Source organism: Furipterus horrens, unplaced genomic scaffold (genome assembly GCF_987537825.1).
Source record: "Furipterus horrens unplaced genomic scaffold, mFurHor1.1.pri manual_scaffold_2, whole genome shotgun sequence".
NCBI classification, from domain to species: Eukaryota; Metazoa; Chordata; class Mammalia; order Chiroptera; family Furipteridae; genus Furipterus; species Furipterus horrens.
In genome coordinates, this window is record NW_028327172.1 from 204,925,175 (window position 1) to 204,943,246 (window position 18,072).

General features: G+C 37.0%; 1 long non-coding RNA gene across 1 annotated transcript in view; it reads right to left on the reverse strand.

The window, feature by feature from the left end:
- Positions 1 to 18,072, reverse strand: part of LOC150020306 (uncharacterized) — an 81,279-nt gene that overhangs the window by 11,832 nt on the left and 51,375 nt on the right. The gene's annotated exons all lie outside the window — the stretch shown is intronic.

Sequence of the window (18,072 nt, forward strand, 5' to 3'; positions counted from 1 at the left end):
CCAGTCAATCCCTTTCCATTGAATGTTTCCATTGCCTTTAGTCCAGGACACTGACTAATACACACACTGACAACCATTCTACATCGTGAGGATTGGCAAAAGCTTTCCTTCGGTTCCATAAAAGTTAGCAAAAGTGAAGGCCACCTGCTGAAACATAACCTTCACCCAGAAGGACCTAGTAAAAACAGGAATGGCCACAATATACCAATTTAAAGCTAAAAGTGTTTTAATGCCATAAACATACTTTAGGCTCCAGTATGATCTGAGAATTAACTCTCATAGTAGCCACAAATGGTTGGACTTAGATCAAATGTCAGTTTCCAATGTGAAGCAGAAGACCACAGTGCATTGCAGGAGCCCTAATTATGTGATGCTCTTGAGTTTTCACAGCAGTTTAGACACAGAAACTTTTTTTTTTTTTTTTTTTTTTTTTTTGCTTATTACTCTGGCTGTTGTTTAAGACCTTTTGCTGGAAAAGACATAGTCTTTGGCCAGGTTAAGTTACTCTCTATGTTCTGAAGATAACCTACTGATGCCCCAATTCCTGTGTAATTAACATCTGTCTGAGGCAGTGCATTGGATTTGTGATAATTCTCTCATGATAATGAAGCCAAGCAGAAGACCCAAGTCACCAGCCTGTTTCCTCCATTCTTTTATATAATAACATTCCCCAGGACAGACTCTCAGATCTTAAAGCAGCTTTAACTCAAAGAGCCCAGCTTTCTCTTATTGCGTCCAGAAACCAAAGCTGCCTTTAAAACAGGAAGCTGATGTAATTGGCTCTAAGTTCTGTCCTGAGGAGTTGTTTTGTCAGCTTTGGGTCTATTTACTTAGCAAGGGGGTTAAGCAGGATAACATGTTTGACTTGCAAATATATTTCTTCAAAAATACAAACAAAGCCATCATCCCTTCAAAAACAGGGGTGGGGCAAGAGGCAGGTCCTGATGGTGTGAGGAGGCTGGGGGAGCTTGTGATTGCTTTCATCTCCCTCTGTCACCCTCCCTCCCAGTTTACCTGGGGTGAGAATGGCTGGTGCTGCTGGCAGGTCCTCGGAAGCCCTTACAAAAGGAGGCTGACGCAGCAGTTTGGGGACCCCAGGCAACAAAGAGCCTCTGCTTCCTTCTGGGAGCACAGGTAATGCCCTTTCTGTTACCACTTGCAGTTATGCCTGGTCCCAAGGCTAAGACACTCTTTCTTGTTTATTTCTTCAGCTATGTCAGTTCTCTCTTCCATGTTCTCGATGGTGCCTTCTCATGCCCTTCTCTCAGGGAAAGACTTTGTCACTGAACCTCAGTGGTCACAGTATGCGTCCAGCCGGGCTTTCTCCACTTCCCTTCGCCCTCAGCTGACTGTGGCTGTTTCAAGTAGACAGTTCTCTTCCTGCCATAGTTCCCCGGCATTCTACTTTACTTCAGAGACATCCCTTTGTTTGGGAATCTTTTCTGGTGCTACTCACCACTGAAGTCATAACTCCACCATGTCCTCTCTTTTTAGGTATAATTTTGCATAAATGCTCTGTTTTTTACTATTCTTACTGTGGATCAAGTATGATAAGCATTGAAATGCAACAGTGCTAAAGTCACACATGGTCCCTGTCCTCAGAGCTTACCATCTAGTAGAGACAGAAAGTTAATTACAGTGCATGTGATATGGGACTGGGGTGAACAGGGGCCATATAGGGATAATGACAATGGCCCTTAATCTCCATGGCAGGAATCAGATCTGTCCTCAAGAAACTAAGAGCTAAATAATCAGGGAGATTAAAGTTGGAAGTAGCTAGATGAAATAGGTGAGTTTGACAAACCAAGGAAATAGTGTTTTTTCTTCTTGTTATTTGCATCAGTTGCATAGTGAATTAACATACATTGTGGATTTTTTGAAAGAAGATAATTATCGTAAATTCAATCATCCAAATACCCTTAACCATTAACATTATGACACATTTTCTTCTAACTCCAGAGGGGGGATGTGATGAGGAATAAAGAAGTAATGAAGAAATGAGCAAGACTGTATATGTTTCAAATTATTGCTTTTTTTAAACTTAAAATTGTACCTTAAGCTTTGTTTCACTCCATAAATACTTCCAAAAACATCATTTCAATGGTTCATTTAGTCTTCCTACATGACTTACCTACTGGATTCTCTCTCCTGTGTTCACCCCAGCAATCTTGCTTGTTCATGCCTCCAAGTCAGGCTTGCCTTCTTAGCATTCCCTTCAAATGAATAATATTGGTCATATTTGTACTTCCTACCATTTGTGTGAATTTGAGCAGCCCAGTGCCCCCCAACTGTTATAGCATGACCATGCCTAAGCACAAGGCATCCCAGGCATTGTCTTTCACGGCCTTGTGACTCCCTTCCACGTGTGGTCAGTCTGTGGTGTGACTAATCTATCAACTGATGTTCTTTCAAAACATAAACAAGAATCAAAAGCTAACACACGTTGGCTCAATCTATGCTGAACCTCATTTGACTCCTTTCATTGGGCAACATTTCAGTACCTCACACTGTGAGTCATTGATTTTGCTACCAGTCCTTCTTTGTCCTAGAATGTTCCATTTAACCAGGGTTAGGGTGAGGGACAGGACATCACATGCCAATTATTGATAGGCTTCCCTTCCTGAAGTCTATGCACGGAAGTTACCATTACCACATCTGTATTCCCTCATATCATTATTATCACCATTGTCAATGTTAGTATTATTATTGATACCAGGCCAGTCCTTGGACTTAATGTTTTACTCATAGTATCTTATTGAAATTTCAAAACAAGTATCAAAGGTAACTGTGATTTGCTTCCCTACTTCTGAGAGTTCACGTAAAAAAAACAAAAACAAGAAAACAGCTAGTAAATGGGTAGGTAAATGATTAAACCAGATTTATCTGATTCTTAAGTGAGTGGCTTTAGAAGAGATAAAATGTGTACATGTGGGGGAGAGAAAGAGAGAGAGAGAGGAGAAAATTGGGAGAAACAGAGATAGAAAGACTAGAGAATATCCTCACGGAGCCTTGAGAGCACTCCTTAGACTTTAGTTTTCTTATTTCAAAAAGGATATCAGGCAAAATTTTGACCAATGCCTGTGTTGGCACTGAGAACCCAAAGATTTCTGTGGAAAACAGGAAGATGTTGCTCATCTGCAGGCATGAATTCTATTTGCCCACTGGTATTCCATTAAATTGGTTCTTCTCCTTGTACAAAATGCAGGCTTTCTGAAGCGAGGTATTCGTAAGTGAGACTGAAGGGGAGAACAATCAGATAAAGACTAATGCACACAGTCACACATTGTGAATCCACAGTCATGTTCCCATGTACCAGAGCTTGCTACTTGGACTTGACTTCTCTGAACTGAGCACTTGAGTGAAATTTATAAGAAAAGGGAGTATTACCAGGTATGAATGGGGTTAGGTGAGGCATAGAAAAGGTCCCTGAATGGTTGTTCATTGAAACAACTCAAAACCTAGATTTTCCCTTTTCCTTTATTTTTAAAGCAGGTTGAATTTACAGATAATTAGAGAGTGTCTTGGTTATTTTCTTTTGATATTTTTGTAGCTGGTAAAAGATAGTATACCACAAACAAAGAAATTCAGGAAGGAGAATATTCCATGATCACTTTCTTTGCATTCCCCCTCTGAGTCCTGAAACACCATTAAGACTGAGACTGGACACTTTGGAGATAAATCCTAGAATTAGCTGTGGAATAAAAATTCCTCCCAGTAAGTTTTGGAAAAGGTAGGACCACACCTTCCAGGCCACCATTCATGAAATAAAAATTATATCGAGATGATGTAGAAAGCCAAAGAAAGGCAATAAAATAGAACTTAAACAGATACTCTATCTTATTTCCAAAATGTTTTAAAATTTGGGCTTGATGGAAATTGGTGCTTGTGGAAAAAATGTTACATGCGTTTGATTCAGGCAGATGTATTTGTGGACAGGTGTGCTGAAGGATGGTAGGTGGGGTCGATGAAGGCAGACATATAAAAGCAGTCAGGTGTGTGTGTCGCCTTGGCTGAGGACTTGAAAGGAAGAAGTGAAAGGTAAAAGTAGGTACACAAATAAATGTGGATGGTGATCAAGGTAACCCTGTCATTAGGGAAAATTCAGTTATCCTTGGAGTAGCAAACCACACAATCCACAGCCTTGGAGAAGAGGGAAATGTATGAAGGCGCTTCAAGAGACTACTCCTTGGGCCTCACAATACTAGAGTACTGCCAAAATAGTAACAATAACCATTGCCCTTTGATGTGTTTATTGTAACGTATTAGATTCCTCTTCTGCACCCCTCCATTAATATTAGTTGTCATTTTTCAAAGCCTTTTGTTAAGGGCAACTTACTTTAAGCAATAACATTTTGTAACTATTTACAAAATTAAAAATTTAAATTCAAACACAATACTCATCTCTTTTCTCTTATTGAAACAGAAAACATTATAACTACTAAATAAACCGTGTTTGGATCATGTTTTCATTCTCATCTGAGTCCTCGTTCTCTCTTTGCTGACGTGAGGATCTGATAAACTCTTCACAACCATAAGTGATGCAGGGAGGAGGAGGAGATGGTGATTTATATGTACAAGCCCATGCATGAGTCACGTTCAATGCCTCTCATCACCTCCAAGCCCCCTTTCTAGTGCTGGGAATTGGAGGGAAGGGACGGCATAGAAAACTGACCATTTAGAACCACAGAAAACCAGGAATAGCACTTTACAAAATAATTATGTAACACTTTACAAACTAAAAAATGCTGAGCCCACTTCTTGCCCCCTTCTCTCTCTTTCTCTAGTGATGACGACCCTGACGCGGGCTGCCCTTGTGTTAGATCTAGGAGAAGCTGGAAGGAGTTAATTGCTAACATACGGAAATGACTGAAGGAAGTATAATTTCCTTTCTTACACAGGTGATATAAAAGTATACATGAATAAAGATGTATTTCATTTGAACTGAACATTGTAATTCATCAGCATACAGTATGCGTGTGTTGTTATACTGGTAGCAGCACTTGTCTATAAAATATAAAGTTTGCATTATCATTCTAGCTTCTGCAGTTCTTTGAAATCAAAAGTTCCAAGATAAAGTAATCCAGCCCTCAGAAATGGTATGTGGGAGTTTAGCAGGAGTGATGGATAATAGAGATTGGTGACTTCAGCTGTGGCTTCATCTTAGAAAAATCTATGGAGCCATTTACAAGTATCAATGTGGCAAGGATTGAGTCTTATCCCCAGGACGCTCTGGGGTAGGGCTCCAGCGTCAGCTTCCCTTCTAAGTTCCCCAGGTGATTCTAAGGAGCAGCCAGGTAGACTAAACCCTGGAACAGAGGAACCAAGGAGGTAGAGGTGCAATGGACACCTCACATTGCCTAAGGAAGTCATTTCCAGGGGCAAATTGAACAGGGTGTGTGAGTGTAGATCCATCAGTTATTTCAACTGGTCAGTGTATGCTTCCTTGCTCTGGTTCTATGTTAACTGAACATACATTTGATTATAACATAGATTCTCACTGTTGGTCTGATAATGAGTAAGTTCAGGCTGCTCAGGCGTATGGGACATATATATGTCTCATTACCTATGGATCAATAGAATGGTTTTCTAAATTAGATTTTAGTCATTTCTAAGATCAATCGGTACAGTTAGTTTCCCAACACCTGCTTAGTTCTGAGCCTCTAAAAACATTGGGTGTTAAGGTTCTAGGCCAGGTCAAACTATAAGAATTCAAGTGCAGCATTTCTCCATGTGCCCACGGCATTGGGGCTTTCTTCTGGACATATCTATTGGAAACACTTACGAATTCTGTGGGTTAAATGTTATCTCAGCAGACCCAACAATTTTGGACACCTCTTTTTAGAATCTAATTTTTGTTAACTTTTTGGAAAGAGTTGCTGGATGAGAAAGAATTTTAAACATTTTTAAAAGAAACTTTTTGATTCAAGTCACTTTGAATTAGTATCTTAGCTTGCATTCCTTTCAGAATAAAGTGAAATGGTCATGGTTCAGAGTAAGTTTTGATGGTATGTGATCTCACACATGTTATTTATTCTCTTTGGGCATGTGTTTTCCTTAATACAAAATAAGAGGGTATAGTCACATATAAATATCCCTAGGTTTCTGCTAGCTCTAAATTAATGTGACTGTATGCAACAATAGTCCTTTAAAAAAATAATAAACTAGTCATTTTATAGCAGTTTTAGGTTTACAGGAAAATGGGGACATAATAAAAAGATTTCACATGTTGTGAACATATTAGTGTGGTACATTTTCTACCATTAATGAACACATATTGATACATTATTATTAACTAAAGTCAATACTTTATTCATATTTCTTTAGTTTTTACCTAATGTTCTTGTTCTGTTCTAGGCTTTCATTCAAGACACTACATTACATTTAGTAGTCATGTATTTTTTTTTAGGCTTCTCTTGGCTGTGACTCTCATATTTTGCTTGTTTTTGATAAATTTGATAGTTTATAGTTATTTTTCTTTTTTCTAATTACACTTTTTGGAGTGATTTTGATTAATAAAATTATCTAGGTTTCAAGTGTACATTTGTGTGATATGTGATCTGTATATTGCATTGTGTGCCCGCAACCCAGAGTCAAATTATTTTCTGTCGCCATATATTTTACCCCCATACTAGTTTAGAGGGGTACTAGTTAGGTATTTTGTAGATTGTTCCTAAATTTTGTTTGATGTTTTTTTCTCATGAATGGGCTAATGAGTATGGGGTGAAGACCACAGGATCAAAGAGACATCTCCAATGCATCATATCAAGAGAATGTTCTGTCAACACGGTTTATCATTTTTGCTGTTGACCTTGATCACCTTGTTAATGTTTGTCATTTCTCCACTGTAAAGTTACCCTTTCCTGCCTCTTTCCATCTGTCTGCCCTCTTTAAAAGGAAGTCACAATGGGTAACCCACACTTAAGAAGTGAGGAGTTACGCTTCACATCCTGGAGGGAGGAGTAACTATATGAATTACTTGGAATTTTCCTGCAAGGGAGATTTATCTCTTCTCCTTCATTTATTTATATCAGTTTGGACTTGTGGGTGTTTATTTTATACTTTAAGTTATAATCCATTATTGCTTTATTGTGTTGTTTGAAGGGTTTCACCTTTGTCTCCAGGGAGCTCTTTCAGCAAGGTCCTGGATGCCTTTCACGTGTCTTCATTATGGATCACGTTTGCGTATGTGTGTGTTTGTGTGTTTAGCATCTGTCACTACCATATGCTCCAGGTCCATGTTGTATGTTTCTTACCCCAATTTTAAAATCAACATTTCTTTAAGAAACCCTGGTTGCATTTTTTGGAGTACGGCATTAGAAACAAAAATCTGGGTTCTAGATGTACCCCTTGCTACGGTTGCTTCTGGACACACTCAGCTGACAGATTGAGAAAATGTATGTTTGTGTGTATTAACCTGTGTATTTACATATATCTATAAATATTTCCATGCCTGACCATCTGTATCTATATTAAGCTAAACATAAATTCATGCTGATGCTCCAACTGTAATCCCTTACAGCATAAATCATTCTATTATTTTTTACTGGCTTAATTTGTTACCTCCCAACTTACCAGTGAGAAAACTGATTCTCATCTTTGTTTTTGACACAGCAAAAGATACCTCATCCTCAACTTTAAGGGAGTCCTCATTCTTTTTACAGAGGCCTTAGTGTTTTTTCATTGGATAGGGCTATAAAATAAATATTTTTAAAAGAAAATATAATGATTATACATTATTGATTCCAATTCAGATTTACTATTATAGGTTTTTTTGCATCTTTGTGTATATTCATTTCTTTCCTATTACTCTGTAAAGCTTGATCTAGTAATTTTTATAAATTATGCATTTGCATTTTTTATAATAAAATAAAATAATTTCAAAATCACAGTAGAACATTGCCACACTTAGATTGCTAGATGTGCTTTAAAACTAACTTTCAGTTTCTATTATCCTTTACACATTGATTACTGAGAATGAATGGCCAAAATATTGTGCTTTAAAATCACTTTAATTCACATCTCTGTGATTGTGTTGATCAACTTGATACATAGACACATTCATTTTATTTTGCTCACAAATATTAACAATTGTTTTTTAAATATTATTTTATTGTGCAGTATGCAACCCTTAATACAGAAAATAGAGTATAATCAGAAAATCTAACTTACCTTCCCAAAATACCTGACTTCTTTCTGTTTTTCATCTTTCCTGTGATAAGCATTTTATTAATTTGTGGTTTCTCTTTACTATCTTTCTTTGCAAAAAACAGCAAATGCATATTTCTTCTCCTGTATTACACAACAGCATGACACTATATTTTATATACTATATCTTATTTCACTGAATAAATATTATGGAGTTTACTTCATATCAATGTATAGAGGTCTTTACCATTAATTTTTATGGTTGTTAGTGTTTCTTCATGGTTTGTTCTACAATCTCTGATTGATAAACATTTGCCATTGTAAATAGCATCCCAGTGAAAAACCTTATTCCTAAGTCATTCTGTGCATAACTCACCTTGTATATTTGGGTAACACTTGGAAATAATTTTTTTGGTTGAAGGGTAATACGTAATATGTCTAATTATTGCCAAATTATTCCCATAGAGGTGGAATCATCACCTTCCTATAAGCAATGTATGAAAATGCCTCTTTTCCCCCAGAATAGTCAAGAAACTATGCTGTTTTGCCAGTCTGATAATGAAGAAGTAGTATTTCAGCATAGTTCAAATATTCATTTACATAATTACAAGTCAGGTTGATCTTCTTTTCATATGTTTAAAATACACTTTCTATATTTTGCATATTTTCATATGTTTTGGTCTTTTATTTCACTCAAATTTTAATATCTTATTTTTATTTGGAGAGATTATTCTTTTATGATAAAATCTGAAAATATCTCTTGCAGTTTGTCCTTTGTATTGTGACTTTCATTTGAATGCAGAAATTTTTCCTAGTCATAATGTTCTTAAAAATATTTTCCTATAATATGTCAATATTGTCTTTTATTATTTTGGATTTTGAGTTTAGCTAGGAAAGTGTTTATCACTCTCAATATTAAAAGTTTTCATATATGTTTTATTCTAGGACATTATGAGTTTAGTTTTTACTTTTAAATCTCTGATTTATTTAGTTTTTATCCTAATGTACAATGTGAAGTATGGGTGTGATCTGATCATTTTCTTAATAACTATTTTCCATAAGTTGAATTGTGCTCCCCTAAAAAGAGATGTTAAATTCATAACCATCAGTACTTCAGAATGTGACCTGACTTGGAAATATGGTCTTTACAGAGATGATCAAGTTTAAGTGAGGTCATCGAGGTGGGCCCTAATCCAATACGACCGGTGTCTTTATAAAAAGGGAATTAGAACATGGAGACACAGATAGCGAGAAGACAATACAAAGGGACACAGGAGACCATCTAGAACTCAAGGAACACTGGAGGTTGTCAGAAAAAAGGAGTGAAGCTTGGAATAGATCCTTCCCTGGAGCCTTCAAGGAAGCATGGCCTTGCCGAAACCCTGATTTTGAACTTTTGGCCTTCAGATCTGTGAGGCAAGACAGCTCTCTTTTCCTAAGCCACTCGCTTTGTGGCTGCCCGAGGAAACCAGTATAGCCACTGATTTGAGGTATCATCTTTATCATGCATTTTCACCTGCACATTGGGTATCCTTCTGAACTTTCTATTCTGTTCCATTTAGATTATTTTCCCACTCATATAACCACACCAAAACACTTTAATTAAAGATGGTCTATACTATGTTTTAAAATTCGCTGTCGGTCCTCTCCAATTGTCTCTTTGTTGCATGTTTTCTTCATACTGTTACTTTATTTTTCCACAGGAAAGTTATTAAAGCAAGCAATCAAACAAATAAAAATGCTGTTCCTCCAGAAAAGAGAAGTTGGTAATTTTATCGGGATTGCAATATATTCTATTTTAATGTCCATTCACACTAGACTCTTCAACTAGCTCCCGATCCTTATCTACAAAACCTGTATCTCCCTTCTCTAGTCTCTGTAGTTGCCTCAATTTCCAAAATGGTTTCACTTGCTATGGAAATATTTCCTCCACTAAGACTACAAATTTTTTGGATACAATGCTTTCTGAAAAGTTTTTTCCTACCTTTAGCAGAACTCTTCTGGACACATAGTTAGTTTTAATAATTATATATTGAATGGATTCCAACTGCACAAATGCCAGTTTTAAAATTATAGAGGAAGATTTGTTATAAATGATCTGTTATCAAGACTTATAAACAACTCAGGATGAAATTTAGGTGAAATAGTGCAGTGAAGTGAGCGTTGGATATGCAATCTTAAAACCTCAGTTCTAATAATCTTATCTATATTTATATATTTATATACTATTTATTACTTACATAATAGATATTTATATATTCCATTATATTTAATGTAATTATATATTCGTCGTCATCGTCGGCAGCCGTCCGTCTTGAGAGACGATGGTGTAGCTTCTTAAGAGTCTATCTGCACCGCTGAGAATGGCTGTGCAGTCCAACTCGGGAGTGACACGGTATCTGTCTCCTCCCGTGTTGAATCGACATCTTGCGATGACGCTGGAGTGTCCTCTCCAGTGAAGCTGAAGCTACAGAGCCTGAGCAGGGTGATATGGAGGGTCTGCTGTTGCCCATGCAGCAGACCCCCCCCCCCTCCGCAGCTGAAGGGTCCAAGGGAAAGATGGAGTCAATACAGCTTGGCTTCAGGTGCGCCGCAGGAGTTGCCGGTGTTGACTACAATGTCAAACCGCCTTAGGGACTCCGGCTCCGGATTTTCTGTCGGGGTTTACTCCCTTAGCCTTTCCCCTGAAGAGGTATGCCGCAAGGCAGCGGAGGTTTTTTGGAGTCAGAGTTTTCCTTCTCTGAATTATATATTATGGTACACATAATTATATTAATTATAAATAATTACATGTAATGCAATTATATTAAGTACAAATAATTATATGTACCATAATATAATTATATATACTATAATACTACACAATGCATTATGTATATATAGACTGTCTTTATTCAGAGTCATATGTACTAAGACAGATAACAACCTGGAGACCGGCTTCCGAGCCTCCTGTGTTTTAGAATCCAGGATCAGAGAGCCGCCTCACCAGATTGTTATGAAAATGAGATGACCCCCCGTTTCTGCCGGGGCCTCTAACCATGTCCGTGCCTCCTTCTTACCATTTCTCCCTCTCTCACTTAGCTTCAACCACATTGACCTTCTCTGCTCTTCCTTGAATAGGTCAAGGTCATTCTTGCCTTCCGTCCTGGGCACTTGGTCTTCCGGTTGCTGGAATTGCCCTTGTATCTTTACTCAACTTGCTGTGTGATTTCCTTAAGTTGAGACTCCGATGCACTTGGTCAGATGGCCTTCCCTGAGCTCTCTGTATGTCTTAGCCTGTCTTCTCAGTCACTCTTAACCTGCTTTATGTTTCTTCATAGTACTTCTTTATATCTGTAATTCTACTGCATTCTATTATTTTACTTGTTTTCTTTTTCACTGAGATCTAAACTCCCTGAGGAGAAAGACGCTATCTTCTTCACTTCGATATCTTCAGGCTTATAACAATGTAGTAAGTGCTTAATAAATATTTGTTGAGGGAATAAGTAAATAAACTGACACCACATAGTTTGTATAAACTCCTTGGCACACAGTAATTGTTTAAGACATGGTACCTTCTTTTTTCATTTTTACTGAAGAAGTGATTTATTGTTGTGGTAACACTAACACACATGTAAAATAAATCTTAGTTCTGCCCTACAGTCTACGTCTCTGACCTCTGGTTGATAAAGACCTAAGTAATCTGATTTCATTTGCTGAACTGCATGTTCTCTGTGTCATTTTTCTTTGGCCCAGGCCCTTCTGCACTTGACCAGAAGCCACAACATTTTTAAATGTCCCTTCTCTGTCATTAATCATGCTGATTTCTTGGGTCCTGTGTATGCTCATGTGTCCAATTATATCTGGGACGTTTGCTTTCCCCATGCCAGCAGAAAGGACATCTCTGCATTTGCTTTCACAGACGGATCTCCAGCCCGTAACAGCATCTCCCTCGGTAGTTATCATTTTGCCAGTCAGGACTTAATGGTGCTCTCAACTGAAATCAAAGATATTCAGGCCTGTTTGACTTCCCCATTCTTCAAATGGAAAGGTCCTGGCACCACTGATTTTCTTTCAGATTTTGCAGAGCAATAGTCGAAGATTGAGATAGGGAATTGCCTGTCCTCCTGGAAGTTTAGAAAATGGTGCAATTTGGGCAAGTTTCTGACCACGCTCCGTATTTCTCTGCATTGTCAAGGCCCTGGGACTCAGGACCAGGGGGAGGCATGGAATTTAGCTCTTCAGTCGTGGTCCTTTGGACAAACATGATGAGAGGTCTCATCCTCAATGGGGGCATTTAAAGGACTGAGGAACAAGGCAAGCACCAAATGAGCGAGAAAGAAACTACCATTCAGCGGGTATATATTGTGGACACGGCTCAGTGCTGAGACAGGTCAGAAGTCCTTCAGTAACACTGAGAGGAATAGAGCGATAAATGCCTAGCAGCTTGAACACAGCACTGGTTCAGAAATATCCTAATTCTTCACTTCCTAAGGCCTGCCAAGGACTGGATGTGTGTGTCCCTCTGCCCTGCCTCCTCACAACCAAAAACAATTCCTGTGTTGAAACATGCCTCTGAAAGTGATGGTAGTAGGATGTAGGACCTTTGGGCCATGAGGGCAAAGCTCTCATGAATGGCAATAGTGTCCTTACAGAAGCAGGCCATTCCACCATGTGACCTCAGGGTGAGAAGACAGCTGTCTATGAGCCAGGAAGGCTGTTCTCACCGGATCCTGACTCTCCCAGAACCTTGATCTTGGGCATGCCAACCTCCAGAACTGAGAGAAATAAATGTTATTTAAAAGCCAGCCAGTTTATGGTATTTTTGGTCTAGGACCCTGAAAGAACTAAGACAAGCCCTTCTTTTTTTCTTGACTTTACCTAGAATAGTGGTGTCTGAACTTTATAGACATTCGGGTATACTATCCTTACTACTTTGGTCGTATCCGAGTACCACCTGACTATTATTTATTTTTATTTTTTTCCCCAAATCAACTCATTTAAAAAAAATTTATATCAATTTATTATAATTAAAATAGCATATTGTTTATAAAACCATTTTATTTGGTCATAGAAAGTAGCTATTGATTAAAAATTAGTGTTGTATCACCTAAAATTGCATCCTATGTCACCAGTGGCCTGAGATCCTACCTTACTTTGAGAAAGACTGAAGTTAAACCTTTGACTTTAAATCCAGACCATTTGAATGACACATTTGGGTTCTTATTTTTTTGTCTGACTTTATTATGATCCTGGATCACCCCCTTGGTCTGAACCTCAAATTGTCTTTGTCCCCTTCTATTTGCCTTCTATCTCTGCCACTGCAAAAGCTACCTGCCTCCTCAGACAGCATTATATATTTCTCTCTTTCTGCTTGAAGATTTAATTTTTCAACCCATAAGGGGAAAAATAATAAAACAAATACAATCATTTAAAAATATCAACCATGAACCAAATATAGTTCTAGGTATTTTGTAAACCTGAACGTATTTGATATTTCAAACCAATTATTGTAATCCCCATTATATAGGTCAGTAAAATTCACTAAAGGGAATGTAGAAATTTTACAAAGGTGATACATGGGTAAAGCTGCAATGCAGACCAGGTTGTATTTGACGATAAAGTATGTGCTTCTTCCAGTAAAAATCATAAAGAAGAGAGTCCATTGGCACTGAAAGACATAATGTGCAGGGCTGATAATCCCTCTTAAACTGACAACAACTCAATCATCTTTGTGATTCAAATAGCTACAAAATATATATGTTTCTGATTCAAGTTGCACTTATGGTACGAAGAGACTGTTCTCAAAGAGCCATTTCATGTTCAAGAGGCTGATAAATAGGATCAGGCGACTCAAGGTGGCTAACTGAGATCTATTTCTTGTTTCAGTCTTAAATGTGCTGAAATGATATCCAATTCATAATGCTACCATTGATATGCCCAGAGGGTAGAACCCTGTGACTACTTAATCTCAGGTTCCCTCAGAGCAGAGGACTGCATAATTTTTCATTGTGTGAGAGCGCCATCATTCATCTGAGCATTTCTCTCTTTTTGGATATTTAGGTTGATTTCAGTTCTTTGCTTATGTGAATAATCGTATTATTATTAGTATTGAGTCTAATTTGATATGCAAGAAGAAATTTCATTTTTAAATTGATTTTTATTGTAGTTTATAAGTTGAAAAGTGAATGTATATGGGTAACAGATATTAAATTCTTGTTTAAAATGTTTTCAGTTTGCAAATATTCTGCCTGTGTCTATTTGTATGATTGCCTTTTCCCCCTTGACTTGCAAGTTCCAGGAAGACAGAGACCTTGTTTGTGCTGTGCAACACTGTATTCTCAGAGGCCAGAATAGTACCAGCCACAAAGACAGGCCAGGTTAAACAAGAAAGGTCCCCTTATGTGTTCCATAGGAATCATGTCAATGATGTTAATAAGAATTTTACTTATAATGAAAACCTTATGCAAACTAGCACAAAATTTTAATCTCAAGTACACTTTTCCTGGTCAAGCAGATAGATCATTCTGAGTCTGGATGACATGATTTCTACATGTCACATATACCTTACATAGCAAATGTGGGTCAGAAAAATCTACTTTCTCACTGTAAACTTTTAACTGAACTGTAGAAAAACACAGGTGTTCAATACTCCTTTTTTTTTTTTTTTTTTTAACTTTTAAATGACAAAATTCTGTATAGAAATGAGGAATGGGAAAGTGAATAAGTATTTGTTTAAAAACAAGAAAAGTCATAATTGCAGAAGGAATTTATGACTATGAAGGAAAGAAAGACAACTTAATAATGAGAAATTGCTATATAGGTCAACCTTTAACAAAAAATAGGAAAGAACATATAATGTTTGCATGTAATAGAATTGCTAAAATTTTCAACTTTGAAAGGTTTACTAAATAACCAATTTAAATTCTTAAAACACATGAATGCACTCTTCCTTGCACACACAATAAATTCAATAAAACTTGTTTTACTCTCAGAGAGAATCTGCTTAGTTGCAAGGCGGCTTTATTCTAGCTCTTCCTATACGTCAAGCACTCTGTTCAACACTTAACTCACTGAATTCTTCAAAGTAGTTATTGCTGTGATCCCATTTGACAGGTGTGAAAATCAAGACACAGAAAGTTTAAATAACGCGTTCCAAGACAGAAAGCTCCTAAGAAGGAGAAGCAGGATTTCAACCTAGGCAGTAGAGCTCAAAGTGTGCATCCTTAACCAGTAAACGTAATTCTACAAGCCAAGGATTCTAATCCTCCTTTGACATATGCATGTCTGGTTTCCCCACTTTGAAATAACAGTTCATAATTTTTAGTGTTGCATATGTCCTGGGCACTGATCTAAGTGATTTGTTACACATACTAATTCATTTAAACTTCAAAACAGCCTTGTACGGGACACACTATTATGATCATTCCTGTTTTGCAAATGAAGAACCAAGACAAACTGTGGTCAGGGAAATAGATCTAAGTTATATGTTTATAAAAGGCAATTCTAGACTTTGAGCAAGGCACAAAGGGGCTGAAACTTACTTTTAACCCCTTCATGTTCTCTACCCTCACCAATCCTCACATTGACACTATTCCTCCTCCTCCTCCTATTCTTTTCCTTCCCACCTCTCCATACCTCCCTTCCTCTTCCTCCTCAATCAAAAGATTATACCCGTATATTGTCTTCTAACCTTTTGATTTTGCCAACAAACACAAAGACATGTTATACTTGAGTAGGGTAGCTTAATATTGTAGAGATGTCATTTTTTTCTAAATTAATTTATGAATCCAAGCAATCCCAGATGAAATCTGAATAGGTCATTAAAACAAAATTGAGAATCCGGATACCAACTTACATATATATTGAAATTTAGTGTATGATATAGATGGCATTTTATACCACTAAGGAAAATACAAATTAATTAAAAATTTCAGAGGAAAAACTGACTAAGCATATAAAACATTGAATTGGTAAGTAATTTCTTATAATAAAATGGATCCTGGAGTGATCAATATTTAAATAAAACATGTTTTCATAACATATCAAGATGAAAATGTGGGTTTTATGGTTTATCATTTTGAAGTATAGAAGACATTTCTAAACATGATACAAAACCTGAAAGTCATTTTTAAAAATGTCAAATTCAAATCCATAATATCTTTACAATTTCAGTGTGTCAAAACAAAACTGAGCCAAACAAAATACTCAGTGTTGGTAAGGAGGTGAGAAAATAAACATCCATATGCATTTTGGAGAGAAGTATAAATTGATACAAATTTGAGGAGGTGAGTTTGCCAATTATGCCAAGATTTTAAAATTTTATTCTCTTTGATACAGTAATTCTGCTTAGTTTATGCAACCGATATTTATTAAAGATCTAATATGTACCTGGCATTGTGATAGGTTTTGTCAAAAATAAGTGAATACAAGAAATATGTTCCCTGCCTTCTTGGACCCAAAATATTTTCTTAAGGGACGACGCACATTTTTTCATCGTGGCAACAGACTTTAAGGTTCAGAGTGCCTCATTTCATGACTCCATTTCAAAACCTTATATATTTTTGTGCTTAAATTTAAAATTTACTTCTTAAAGATGGCATTTTAGGCCCTCTCTAAAATCTGATTCTGGCCCTGCTTAGAATAAAATCAAACTAATTTATAAAAATGTGCACTTACAGATTTTTCTTCATCATAGTTATGCTTATGGTGGAAAACTGAGCTATAATCTAAATAAAATATTAATAAAATATTAAATAGTTATATAGATCTTCATCAATAGGCAATGCATTAAAGAAATCATTGCATAGCCACACAAGTTGATTTTATAGAATCATCATGGCAAAATAAATCTCTATTAATTGACATGGATATATGTCCATCATATTGTTAAATGAAATAGTAGGTATCAGTATAGCATTGGTTATATAATTTATTTATGTAGAAAATTCTCTATATATTTATTTATATTTCTATCTATTTCTATGTTTACCTCTGGTTAAATCCATATCTAATCTATGATTATAGGCACCATTTGCATAGTTACCTGGGAGAGTGTTTTTCAAAATTGTAACATTGTTTATATCTGGGTTGATAAAATTTGGGGTGATTTAAAATTTTTTCCTTTTTCTTTTTTTTTTTTAAGTTAATGGTCTTTTTATTGGAAAAAAATTAAAAGACTAGCATTTACAACTTGGAATGGACGTAAATTGTCATTTCTTGAACAGCAATGTTGATGGTTGTGCCGCAGGCCACAGCCACAGCCTACCTCTGCTGGCTCCGGGTCACGGTCCAGAAGGTTTTAAAAACAGAGTCCAAAGATGCTCCCTTGGTAAAAGTTTCTTTTTAAAAAATTTTTGTGACTGGTGACAGCCTGACACCCATTTCGCTCTAGATATGCAGACAACGCTAAACCAACACACGTGAGCACGCCATCATGATGCGTAGCTGTCACCGTGGATCGGGGCACATGGGAGTACAAGAGGACCACCCTGCTTGTGGGGCTTCGTCGGGATGGTTTATCCTTCACCCATTTTTCTACACACATCCTGAGGTAAACCAATTTTAAATGTGTTCGCTTTCAGTAAACCTGCTACAATTTATACTAACAAACCTAATTAGAACCCATTTGAATAGATTTTGAATTTGTTTTTTCGTTTTTCATTTTTAATACAAATGCCTGACTGTGCTCAATTGTCAAGCTGCATGCATGAAAAACTGGCCAGCCCAAACGGTGTATTAATCATTAGCAATGGAACTGCGAGGAGTCCACTAAGTGCTTCCTTATCATTAAGGTAGTACAAGTCGTCGGCAGCCGTCCGTCTCGAGAGACGATGGTGTAGCTTCTTAAGAGTCTATCTGCACCGCCGAGAATGGCTGTGCAGTCCGACTCGGGAGTGACATGGTATCTGTCTCCTCCCGTGTTGAATCGACATCTTGCGATGACGC